Genomic DNA, 14243 nt, shown 5'->3' with positions numbered 1-14243 from the left:
GCTGTATCTCGTTTGTGGACTTATCTCGTTTGTGGCCTTCTTGCGCAAACTTTCGGCGGAACATCGTCCACTCCATCCGTAGTGCCTTGTATAAAATTATAATTTGAAACAGTCGTCTGCTGCACTCGCATGTGGTCATGAATCCTAAACATTAGCTTATATAGACATGTGAATCGCATCAAGTCACCCGACGATGTGTTCGAGGACAAAGTGTCCCAAATTTGTATCTGAAAAAATGCTTGAAAAAAAAAATTCCTCTCCATAGAAACAATTAGATTTTTCACATGTTCTTTGTGTATTTATATAAAGTCGTTTGACGTGGCTTGAATGGTTTCTATTGCAATTTGTTCTGGTCTTTACTTAAATTGACCGAACTATAAGATAACATCAATGTATTATTGGGTTAAAATTCTTTAAAATCTTTTATCTACGAGGATCTACGAGTTTCGAGTTTTTTTAATGATGTTTTTTAATTGAATTGAAGTGTTTTAAATTGTGATTGCATGCGCCTTTTAAATCAAATGATTTAAATCAAAACAACCCTGCACAGAATTGAAAACTATGCAAGATGCGCAAAAATGTGGCATTTTTTTTACGTACAGTTTACAATAGGGGATGTATACAATGTGTGTACATGTGGAACAGGTAACTATAAGACCTATTTCATACCCGAAAATACCCGGGCGCTATCCGAGATTGTCGACGAAAAACGGGAGGCATTCCTCCTATTTTGGTCACCTGCCGTATTGTAGCAGTTACCTGACCCAAGATTCATTAGTCATACACTTCTGGTTTGGGAACCAGACTAGACTTTGAACCGTTTTATTAATAAATTATATATCACAGTTAAAAACAACGTTTTGTAATTGAAGGTCAAAGTGCAATCCACATAAATGTATATAATACATTAAAAAAATACCATACATTATTAGTCCTGATCACTGTTACTACGTACATGTACATCTCATGTGAAACCGGTTACATGTAGTTATAAATTAACAGCACGAGGTTAAATTCTTCCATGATACATACAGGGTAATAATGGAGCGCCAGGAGCGTCACTTCCTGACGGACATGATCGCTATACTAGAAGCAAATATTATTATTATTCTACTGAATGCTATAATAGGTACATGTACAAGGCATGAAGAAAAAAGATCAGGACACTCAACACCAAATTGTGTTTCTAAGAAGCAGCAATCAGTGGCTTTCAAAAACTCGAACAGATTTTTCTGACTATAGGCCAACTTGCAAAGTTACATGTACATCAGTACATGTGTAAATGATATTTTAATCCTAAAATCTTTGGCACTTTCACAACCAATAGTTTTTGTTTTAGTTTACTTAAAAAAGGGCATCAATGTCCATGTGAAGGAACGGTAGCAGGGCAGCCTTTCAGGTAATTTAACATAAAGGCAAACTGACCATTATATTTTGGCAAAACAATTTGGGGTAGGCCTATTCACAGTTAAAAACAAAAAAATCCACTCCTTTATGACCAAATACAGAATGATCATGGTTGTTAAAATCATGAGATTTAAAAAAAAAAACTTTTTTATTTAAATAAGATTTTTTTATTTTAATCGATTTTTTTATGTTTATGTCTTTGCATCAGTTAATATAAGAAAATAGTTTGTTTGCCATATTCAACACATGGTATGATTCAACGCCAATATGTAGACATTTAAAGGTATAGTCCATCATTTGTAATTTGTGCATTTTGTTCGTTTGAAGCAACAAACATGCTCAAAATCTAAAGAAAGGTGCTAAACAATTAACCTGAGGAAATTTCAGCTCAGCTTCAGCCAAGGGCGAATCCAGAACACAATTTTTGGGGGGCCAAAAAAAAATAGTGTCTCCCAAAAAGTGGGTCAAAAAATTACGGCGTGGGGTTCGGGGCCCGCTTAAAAGTAAGTTACTTCTTTTATTATGTTAATTCTTCTTATTATTATTATTATTTTTATATGAAGGGGGATTTTCAGATTTCCTGGCCATTGCGCTTTTTAGTCATCGTTAGAAGTTGGCGCTCCCGGACACAATTATGCATGTTTACTTGAAAGGATTGAAAAGAACTGTGTCAGCTGTGAATTTAATAAGAACGTGCATGGCTAAAGGGGTGGACGTTGGAGTCGTGGTGTCGCCAACTGACTAACAACATTCTGTGAACCCCCCCCCCCCCCCCCGCCCCCGAAAAAAATATAAATATAAAATAGATAAATAAATTTAAAAAAACAGCAAAAGCTAAAACAAATGTTTTGCATTAATTCATGAGGCATATATAATTATATTGTAATTTTACAAACAAAAAAATCCTTTTCGTGTATAATTAAAAATATACACCTGGATCTGTCTGTTGACAGCTTGATGGCGCCGTGAAAATGCCTGTGAATAAAATAAAAAAATGTGAAACTATGATTTTCCTGCTGTTAAATGTCAAAGCCATATAGGCGCAGCATGTACGTAAATTCTGGATTCCATTGTGCCTAATGCCAACAACACGCAAGACGCAAACTGTAAGGAGGCCATGGAAAGTTGTTCTCTTTGTAACTATTGCCTAACCAAGGGCGGATCCAGAACACAATTTTTTTGGGGGGCCCAAAAAAATTTGTGTCTCCCAAAAAGTGGGTCAAAAAATTAGTGGAGCTGCTTAGGTCCATTTTTGGCCCAAATCGTGCACTTTGTGGTAAAAGCATGAAATTTGGCAGGTGGGGTCCCAATGGGCTAGAATTCATTTTAAGATCGGGACCCATCCTGGATCTTGCCCATTTGGGGGGCGGAGCTTGATTTTTTTAAATAGTGGGTGCAAACAATACAAACTCATGAAAACTGTATTTAACATCAATTTTCCTTGTTTTTCTATGGTTTGAAGTAAACTTAAGCATAAAATATAACATTCTAGCTTTCGAACACCAGTTAATTTCCACCCATTTTGTGGGCGTGGCCTAAATGTACAAAAGAGGCGGTATATATTAGCAGTTTGGTTCTAATATAGAAAACACTATTCGGTTTGGTAGTAAAATCCTGAAAATTGGCAGGTCAAGTTAAAATGGGCTGAAAATAATTTTAAGAAGTGAACACATCTTGGATCTTGCACAATTTTGGGGGGCGGAGCTTGATTTTTCAAAAAGGGGAGTGCAAAAAATAAAAAACTCAGAAAAACTGTATTTAACATCCATTTTCCTTTGTTCTTCATGCTTGAAATAAACTTAGACATGAGAAATAACTTTATGAGAAATAACACGTTAAAATTGTGCAGCAGCAGGATTCCAGTCGAACCAGTGAGTTTGGTGGTTTGAAACATCATCTTACACTGAAAGACATCATCTTACATTGCCGACGCGCATGGCTATGGCGACGCGCGCGCATACCAGAAACCAGAGCCTTTTTTGGCCTAATAATCGTTTTCTTCGTTTTGTATGAATAAAAAGGAGTAAATGCTTCAGATTTCAAATATGCACTTGTCATTTACAAGGCTGGGTTGGGGCAACCTTGAAATTATAAAGCAAAATAATTCTGCGAAAAAACTACTGCATTTATTAAAGTTCATAAAGTACAAATGATACCGTATGTTTGTATGAATGAAGCATGGCATTTGCTTTTTCTACCACTTTCGAAGCATTTACTCGCATCAGTATGAATGAAAATTAAGCAAACACTTTTACTAAAAACCATTTGCTCTTGAGTAAATGGCCTGCAAAATGTAAAGCTTTACATGTTTATAAGTTTGCAGAAAATAAAACTATCGTAACCGAAACGGAAAGCGGCACCGGGGAGGGTCACGTGCTGGAGGACAGATACAAAAAAGCGCATCAAACGCGACGAACGCAATGCCGTTTACGTGCACAATGCGCTGTGCTTTGGCACCCATGGTCTACATGTGGATTGGGTTTTCAGTCCCTACCTGATTCCGTGGGTTTTCCCCAAACTATTCTGGGGTTTTCCTCCCACCTCTAAAACTGTAATTTCTTCTCATTGTCTTCTCTCTACGTTTTTTTTCGGGGTTTGCGAGCTACAGTGCCTGGGGCATGCACTTTTGAGGATCCTTGGTTTCATTATCAGAAAACAATTATTTATCGTTTACTTCGTTTCGTATGAATATAAAGGAGTAAATGCTTCTGCGCAAAAATTACTGCATTTATTAAAGTTCATAAAGTACAAATGATACCATGTTCGTATGAATAAAACATGGCATTTGCTTTTGCTACCATTATGAAGCATTTACTCGCATCTGTATGAATGAAAATTAAGCAAACACTTTTACTAAAAACCGTTTGCTAAATTCTGAAAATAATTACTTTTACCTTTAAGCTTTTGCTACACTATAAGCGTTTACTTCGTTTCTTATGAATAAAAAGGAGTAAATGCTACAAATTTTAAATATTTACTTGTCATATTTCACGGTTGGGTTGGGGCTACCTTGAAAATATAAAAGCACATAATTATGCGCAAAAATTACTGCATTTATTAATGTTAATCGCGAAAAAGTACAAATAATACCATACGGTAGTTCGTATGAATAAAAACTGGCATTTGCATTACTCCCATCTGTACGTTTCGTATGAATATAAAGGAGTAAATGCTTCAGATTTCAAATATGCACTTGTCATTCACAAGGCTGGGTTGGGGCAACCTTGAAACTATAAAGCAAATAATTCTGCGCAAAAGCTACAGCATTTATTATATGTTAATCGCGAAAAATTAATATTAACAAAGTTCATAAAGTACCAATGATACCATGTTCGTATGAATAAAACATGGCATTTGCTTTTACTGGTACTTCCAATTTTGAAGCATTTACTCGCATCTGTATGAATGAAAATTAAGCAAACACGTTCGTGTAGGTTTTATATGAATTAATCCCTAATCCCTATAATCTCAGAATAAATACAAGATTTCTATTGTTTTAGCCACTGTGACCTTGACCCTTGACCTTTCGACCCCCAATGCGATAGGCCTATGACCAAGAACGATCCACAAACCAAATTTGAAGTTCACATGTAAAGTATTTCTCAAGTTATCGCGCTGACAAAATTTCTTTTTTTTTAGCCACTGTGACCTTGACCCTTGACCTTTTGGCCCCAAATGCAATAGGCTTCTTAGGATTGCCAAGGACAATCTACAAACCAAATTTGAAGTTCATATGTTAAGTATATCTCAAGTTATCACGCTGACAAAATTTCTGTTGTTTTAGCCACTGTGACCTTGACCCTTGACCTTTTGGCCCCAAATGCGATAGGCTTCTTAGGATTGCCAAGGACAATCCACAAACCTAATTTGAAGTTCATATGTAAAGTATTTCTCAAGTTATCGCGCTGACAAAATTTCTATTGTTTCAGCCACTATGACCTTGACCCTTGACCTTTCGGCCCCAAATGCAATAGGCTTCTTGGGATTACCAAGGACAATCCACAAACCTAATTTGAAGTTCATATGTAAAGTATTTCTCAAGTTATCGCGCTGACAAAATTTCTATTGTTTCAGCCACTGTGACCTTGACCCTTGACCTTTCGGCCCCAAATGCAATAGACTTCTTAGGATTACCAAGAAAAATACACAAACCAAATTTGAAGTTCATATGTAAAGTATTTCTCAAGTTATCGCGCTGACAAAATTTATTTTGTTTTAGTCACTGTGACCTTGACCCTTGACCTTTCGGCCCCAAATGCAATAGGTTTTTTAGGATTACCAAGGACAATCCACAAACCAAATTTGAAGTTCACATGTAAAGTATATCTCAAGTTATCACGCTGAAAAAAATTATTTTGTTTTAGCCACTGTGACCTTGACCCTTGACCTTTTGGCCCCAAATGCAAAAGGCTTCTTAGGATTGCCAAGGACAATCCACAAACCAAATTTGAAGTTCATATGTAAAGTATTTCTCAAGTTATCGCGCTGACAAAATTTCTATTGTTTCAGCCACTGTGACATTGAACCTTGACCTTTCGGTCCCAAATGCAATAGGCTTCTTAGGATTACCAAGAACAATACACGAACCAAAGTACATAAGTGATTTGAATGACTCTTGTACTAAAACAAAGCTTATAAATTGGGCTTTCATATCTTGATTTTGATAGTGCTACATGCAGAACTTCATTAAAAAAAATTGTCCTGCCATTTGGGTTTCCTTTTTTTGACTCACCCTGTGTAAGTTACTTGTAGACAATCATAACAATTTAGATATGATTTTTTTTGTAGCCGCCTACTTTAAAATGTAGCTCCACCCCTAAAGGGCAACAATTAGTCTTGCAACCGTTTAAACTTATCTTTACAGAGTATGGTAAACATAGTTAACCGATAGAAAAGTTGTGTTTTTACCAGCAAAAATGATGATTTTCCCTCGTTTGAATCAAGCTGCTCTAATGTACCGCCTCTTTACATATTTAGGCCACGCCCGCTAAAGGGTGAAAATAACACGTTAGAATGTTAGAATTTACAAAGTGAATGTAAAATACATTTTTCTGAGTTTTCTTTTTTTGCACTCCCCTTTTTGAAAAATCAAGCTCCGCCCCCCAAATGGGCAAGATCCAAGATGCGTTTACCTCTAAAAATTATGTTCGCCCATTTCAATTGGACATGCCAATTTTCAGAATTTTACCACCAAACTGAATGATGTTTTCCATATTAGAACCAAACTACTAATATATACCGCCTCTTTTACCATTTAGACCACGCCCACAAAACAGGTGTTAGAATGCTAGAATGTTATATTTCATGTTTAAGTTTATTTCAAAGCGTAAAAAAACAAGGACATTTGATGTTAAATACAGTTTTCATGAGTTTGTATTGTTTGCACCCCCTTTTTTGAAAAATCAAGCTCCGCCCCCAAAATGGGCAAGATCCAGGATGGGTCCCGATCTTAAAATGATTTTTAGCCCATTTTGACCCCACCTGCCAAATTTCATGCTTTTACCACAAAGTGCACGATTTTTCGCTTAGCAGCTCCACTATTCTCGATGCTCTGTGGTGCGATTTGAGGCAATTTCTGACCACTTTAGCCAATGTTTTTTGAGGAAAAGATGGTGGTGTACTCATTGCCTGCCTTTATTGCGACATCACATAAAAAAAACCAATTGGTTTCGGTTTTTTTGGGGGGGGGGCATGGCCCCCTTTGGCGCCCCCCCCCCCCCGATTTCAAATCAAAAGTTGCTGAATCATGTTTTGAATTGGGCCTGAATTTTGCGTCCGAGACACGTTCTAACTGAGCTGAGCCGATTGCATCTACGCCATGTCGCGCACCGATCCGACGAATTATAGCCTTATCCCCTTACTGTCTTTCAACAAATGTGTTTTTCAACAATAATTACGTCAGTTACTTTGTTGGATAGCTGCAAATGATGGACTATAGCTTTAACTCGGCATTGCCCATGAAATAGTTGTCTGTCGGATCACCCTGCGTTTGTAACTCACCAAACGCAAATCTCTAGTTTTTTTAGTTTTTTTTACAATAAGTTTAGTTAAATAAATGTCGCTGTTTAACATCATATGCTATCGCAGTTTCTGTGCCAAAATCTTTTGATTTGCAGGAAATAAAATTTGAATTTAAACGTTTTTTTCGATCTGCATAAATTAAAAATGGATACGGCAAATTGAACTTTTTATCTATTTAAAAACCATTTGAAGTCAAGACGTACATGATTAAATGACCGTCTTTTAAATGATATGGTTAAAGGGGTCCTGAAATCCCCGAAAATGTTATGTTTTGGATTGTTTACTTAGCCCATTTCAAACATCTGGTTGAAAGGAAACCAACCTAATGTCTTACCGTTCCCGAGAAAAGACGAAAAAACCCGCTTGTTTACATCGGACATGACGAAGTACGAATACGTTTTTCGTGTCGTTTTCATGTACGCTATACACGTTGTGTGTCTCGGGAACAGCGCGCGGTGACCAATCACCAATGCAAAAGTGGACCCCGAAATTCGTTCTCGCACGCATAATACAGGAATAACACAGAAACGCCCAGTTTTCAAAGGATAGTTGTGTGGATGTTTATATCCTACTTTTAAAAGTTATTTCCGATTATCATCATCTCGTTCAAAGCGCGTTTTGTAGCCCAATTGGGCTGTTCCAGGACCTGGTGCCCCTTTAACAGGGACTTTTGAGTGAAGTCAATAAGGTAATAAACAGGGTGAGTCAAGAAGAAAGTGACCAAAATAGAAACAAAATAGTTTTTTTTAAATATGTGGTTTGCTCCATTTCACACCAAAAAAAACCCAGGGATAACGTACATGTTATTGACTATTGGGCTAAATGAGAATTACAGATTACACACAGGCATTCAAATACAAATGAGATTTTAATCATTTGAGTCAAGACTGAAACATTATTTTTATTGTCAGATTTTGTGTTTTGAATATGAGGAACAAGTCATTTCTTTTGTCTAAAATATTGATGGTGATTTTGTACGAGGGTCGAGCTTTGCAAGTTTTCGTTCATTCATGGAGGTGAGAAAACGTCCACTCCATGTTTTATTGTATATTAACGGGTATTCATCAGTTCGTAGAACGGTTAATGATCAGCGTTGGAAAGCTGAATTTTGTGATATTTTTTTAATAGAAATAACTTAGGAATACAGTACGCAAACGAAGTGACATTTTCACAGTTACTATAGCTTCCAATGACATTTGGTTGACAGCTATAAAAATGGATTATTTTACTAAAGCATGCATAACTTCTGATAGCATGGATCAATTCCAGTAATTCCTTTTTTTTTCAGATGAGTGGAAGAACTTGCTCTTTTGAGATATACTTCATTGGGGCATCAAATTTGATTGATTTTTAAGGGAAAAAAACTAACCCAGGTCATTTTCTTTTTAACTAATCCGGTACAACATTTGCTTTTGATGTAATTTTCAGATATAGGTGGATTTGGGGCTAGTACGTAATAGCAAATGTTGTCACACTGGCCTGTTTAAAGTTTTGTAGTCATAGATGATGTAAAAACCAAGAAAAGATGCTGTTCTTGTAGACTGGTTCCCTCATTCTATTACAGGTGAAATGGAGCAATTTATAGACGTCAGGCAATTGTCAGCCGACCATCGTTTAAAAATGATACAAAAATTCCACTTTTCTTGAAAATGACAGTACACCAGGTGCCATGATTTCACAGGATATGTTCCCCAATACCTATGTTCCCCAATACCGATGTTCCCCGCAATCCTTAGGATAGGCGTAGGGTTAGGGTAACGATTTCGGGGATCATTGGTACTGGGGAACAAAGGTATTGGGGAACATAAGTATGCACCCCTTACAATCAAGTGAGGTATTTCATAATTTGTTATCAGATTTTTGCAAAATGTTGTATACTACCTTTAAGTCACCGGGCACTGTGCAGGAAACACCTTTCGACGGAATTTCCCGTTTGTTTCCCGGTTGTTGGCCGGTTTTAGATGCTGTTTTCGGTTTACCATAATGGCACGTTTAAAAAATAGTACTCACCATCACATATGTAGCCGACATGCATCCAACACAAATTACACATAATAACGTCATGCATGAATGTAACCCCTGGAATATTCCGTTCGTGTTCCCCTTATTGGCCATGCTTGGGTTTCTGTCAACAAGCTAAATTTTGCCAGACCTTCGTGAGAAAACTTTAACGTATTTGGTGAGCTACGTTTTAGGTTCACAATTGATGCAAATATCTGAATACAGTGCATACTGCATACACTGCTGAAGTTAGTCTGGTTTCCTGACCTGACAATTCCCAGACGCCCTGACGTCTAAATTGTAGGTCAGGCAACCTCAATATTTCAATGGGGGCGCTGTTCAAATGCGACGATTATTAAAGGTACAGTCCATCATTTGCAGCCATCCAAAAGTAACTGACGCGTTGAAACACATTGAAAGTATGGGACGACCCCCCCCCCCCCATTGATTTTGCTAAAGCCAAGTAACCGGAGAAAAAAAACCTGCCTACAATTGAGTGTTTTTGCTGATGAACCCCCCCCCCCCCCCCGCAAAAATTCCTGGATCCTCCCCTGCGGGATACACCGGCAAAAAGATGTTACCACTTAAAGTGTCATGCGTGCGGTTGGTGTTTGTGAATATCTCATGTTCTAGATACATTTTATTAAGGAATTACAGCTCCAGAAAATTGATCCCTGCTCATGTTTTCGTGATTTCAAGTTGGTCAGGACCATGTTTTATAACTGTTATGTAACAGGATTTTTTTTAATTTAACGTTTTTCCCACTAGTTTTTATCTCTGCGCGTCCACAGATGCAAAAGAAAGGAGCCAGTTTAATTAAACTCCTCGAAATTCATTGTCTTTTTTTTTCAGAAATGAATCTTCTGGCCCACAATAGTACAGCTTCATAGAAAGCAAACTGAAACTCATGGATAGAGATGACGAAGAGACACAGCATATACTGCAGTATTTTCACCAGTCAATTGACTTATTCAACTTGATGGGAGTGTTTATATACAAATAATGAATGTTTATGGGTGCATGCAATGGTAAGAATATTTACATGAGTTGAAGGATTGAATGTTCCATTCAACGAGGCGAAGCTCTTTGTCATTCGATTGGAGGAAAATTGTAAAGTCACAAAATTGTATCATTATCCACTCCTTTTTTCAGCTTGTTCAAGGCTAACAAAGGATTAAAAGTCAAGTCATTGACACTTATGCAAATTAACATAATTGTGAATTTTTGAAACAATGCAAAAACATCATCAAGGCAACTGCATCAACTTCAAATGCAAGTTTGGCACCCATGGAGCAAAGATCGTCGGGGCACTGCGCGACTTAGCGTGCGCGCGGCGTGCAATAGATCAAAAGGGATGGGACGATCATGCACGGTGAATGGAACTTAGGCCGTGCAATGGTTAAGAAGGTCTTATTCACCATTTTTGTCGAGTTCCCTGAATGTATTTCATTAATTGTTAACTGCTGAATGGGATGGCGCCAGACTATTTATGCAGACCACAATGGAACATTATTTACTGTCATTTTTTGTAATCTGGCTTTAAACATTAGGGAATGTTTAATTACATATTTTAAATATTGAAGTAACTACAACCAGTAGGACAATGGGCCAATTGATGATAAATTCGTCCATAACATATCATGGATATTTAATGAGTTCCCACCTACGTACATAAGATGCTAAAATATTTTAAATCCCCCAAAGGCTTACAATAAACTGACACCTACACCATTGATATATAGAGATAATAATGATATTTATATACAGGGTGAGTAACAAAAAACGAAACCCAAATGTCGGAACCATTGTTTGAGTGAAGTTCTGCATGTAGCGCTTTCAAAATCTAGGATATGAAAGCCCAATTCATAAGCTTTCTTTTAGTACAAGAATCATTTAAATCACTTGTGTACTTTTCAAGTTATGGAGTGTTAAACACAACCGCCGTTTTAAGGTTCTGTCCACAGATCACAAAAAAAGTTCAGTGTTCTTTCACCAAAACGAAAACAAATCACATAAGTATGTGTGTATGAATTGTTTTGGTTTTGCTGGAAGAACACACACATTTTTGCGATCCGTGGACAGAACTTTAAAACGGTGGTTGTGTTTAAAACTCCGTAACTTGAAAAGTACATAAGTGATTTGAATGATTCTTGTACTAAAAGAAAGCTTATGAAATGGGCTTTTATATCCTAGATTTTGAAAGTGCTACATGCAGAACTTCTTTAAAACAATGGTCCCGACATTAGGGTTTCTTTCTTTTTTTTACTCACCCTGTACAGGCACGTGACAGTGATTTCATTAAACAAATACAAATAATATGCAACAAATGTCTTAAAAAAACATTGAAATAGGCCTAACCAATTTCACCAAGCAATGAAATTCGAATGCATGCAGTCCAACCAAGGCGGATGAAAAACGCTTTCAAAATGATTCGTAAGAGCCCAGTCTTGAAACATAAACATGAAACATAAACATCACAATAATATGCAGTAAACAAGAGAATACTTGTATCGCCTCAAAATGGAGATACCATACGTAGGTTTAATGCCTTGGTCGTGGACACCTGGAGCTAGATTTGAACTTCCGGTCCTCTGAGTACACGACCCTCTCCGCTACATCTCTTTCAACCCTCAAGCCAACAATTTAAGATGACATAAGAAGAAATAAAAAGCACTTATCAACTACGGATTTTTTTAATTTTTTTTTTAGAATGATGACGACGCTAAAATGTGTCACTATTACGTCTACGGAATGTTTCTAAGAGGTCTTTAAAACAAACAACTGGTTTCCTTTTAACTAACGTTGCAATTAAACTGAGTAACAAATATCTATAAAACTAAGATTCATAATAGCATCGGACAATTTGTATTTTAAACAACGATATGGAATAAAACACATTGTATAAATCACGCCTTCTTTGGACCACAATCCTTGTTTTTCGTAGATCATAAATGGAGGAAGAAGCATACTAATTAATAGTTTCCCTGGGTAAACTCTTCAAATTACAAGGAGTCACTCTAACTATCACTCGCCACGGCGAAAGCAGTCTTAATTCACACGAGTACAATGAAAACATCTTTATAAACCCAGACAATATCATCAATTTTCCACGTAAACTTGTTATGTAAGTTACAAATGAGTATGATGCGTATATGTACAATAGATCTCTTAAAGAAATATTAGGTGGCAACTAGTGATTTTTATGGATGACTGGTCTTGCTGTTAAGTGCAGCACAACTAAACAGGAGTTGTGAGCTGTTCCCGGCACATATAGTTAAACAAAGCAGAAAACCAAGTCCCATTTAATACAAGGTTGCGTAATCATGAAAATACAATTCAATAGTACAGTGCATTGCACAAACATTAATTTTGTACACCCAATACATGCAGTAAGACGTGCAGTGCATCATGGATACTCGTGCAAGCCTGCAACATGACAGGGGCAATTTTGTGCTCGACAGAATCAAATACAGTTTCGCCACTGCCACCTCACTATCCACTCACTAATATCATGAAGAAAACTAAAGACAATAATGAATTGAATTAAAACTGTTTTGGAACTTAAAGCATAATGATAACAGGTACTTAACCATTGAAACTGTCTTCTTACACTAATATCATGAAGAAAACTAAAGACAATAATGAATTGAATTAAAACCGTTTTGGAACTTAAAGCATAATGATAACAGGTACTTAACCAATTGAAACTGTCACCTTATATTTTCTGACTATCTTAATGGTGGAAAACAAAAGACACACCTACAAGCATCACAGTGTAAATAACCTTATAAATTCTATCAAATGATGTAACCATTCTTTGTATTGAAAGTCCAAATCAAAGATGTAATAAGTTCAACTTACTTATACAGAAATATATGTATTTAAGAATAACAAAAAAAATAAAAAAGGACCCCTTAGCCCCCAAAGTCGTCTTGTTTTGGTCGAGAGCCTGTCACGTGGGTTCTTTTAAATCACTGACTAAGCATTTATTCATACATTGATGCGTTCTGCGCCAAACTGCGCAGTACGCGCCGCACATACCACAGACATGACCAAAAGTGTGTCTTTCACAAATTATGGGGTAAAAATGTTTTAAAAAGTCGTTGGAAATTTTGTTCGTTGTTTTACTTGTTTTGACATTTTGACCGAAAGGTAATTATGAATGGGAATAAATAATGTGCTTGGCCGGTATAGAGGTCTGGTCGTGGATAATGACCCTCTCATATTCGGCTTACTCCCTAATTATTTCGTCAGCGACACCACGAAGTAAGACTCATGTACATACCAGTAAACACTAGCAATCAGATAAAACGGCACCTAAAGTTGAACGCCTTCTAGAAAAACACTTTGCATCAAAACGGCAGAGTATTTTCAGTTGGGTTTCTCGTTGTGGACACTTAATGTATATTGAATTGATTAAATTTGCTGTTTTTCACCCGTTTGTATAATAAATCAACAACAAATGAAAGAAAAATGTGAGTGCTAGTTTCTGAAACCCAAAAAGCTGCGAACTTTAAATATTTTTTTTTCACGAAGTAGTACGCTTCAATTGTATTATATTACAGCACTAGGTGAGTTTTTAAGTCAAGGAAAGTGTTTAATACTTCGTGAAATCGTTTTTGCTCGCATTTGAGCAGATTGCGCGCCATGCAAAACAATGGTAAATGGAACTTGAGTGTTACTTCGTAAAAACAAAAATTGTCACTTTCGCGCAAAAGTTGACATGGATAATTAGCGTAATTATAAAAGTAAAACTCTTGAAGCTTTGAAACTTCGAGCAATGGCAGTCCTTGATGAATAATGTTTAACAATAT

Source organism: Patiria miniata, unplaced genomic scaffold (genome assembly GCF_015706575.1).
Source record: "Patiria miniata isolate m_02_andy unplaced genomic scaffold, ASM1570657v1 HiC_scaffold_5, whole genome shotgun sequence".
Classification (NCBI taxonomy): Eukaryota; Metazoa; Echinodermata; class Asteroidea; order Valvatida; family Asterinidae; genus Patiria; species Patiria miniata.
This window is presented reverse-complemented; position numbering follows the sequence as displayed.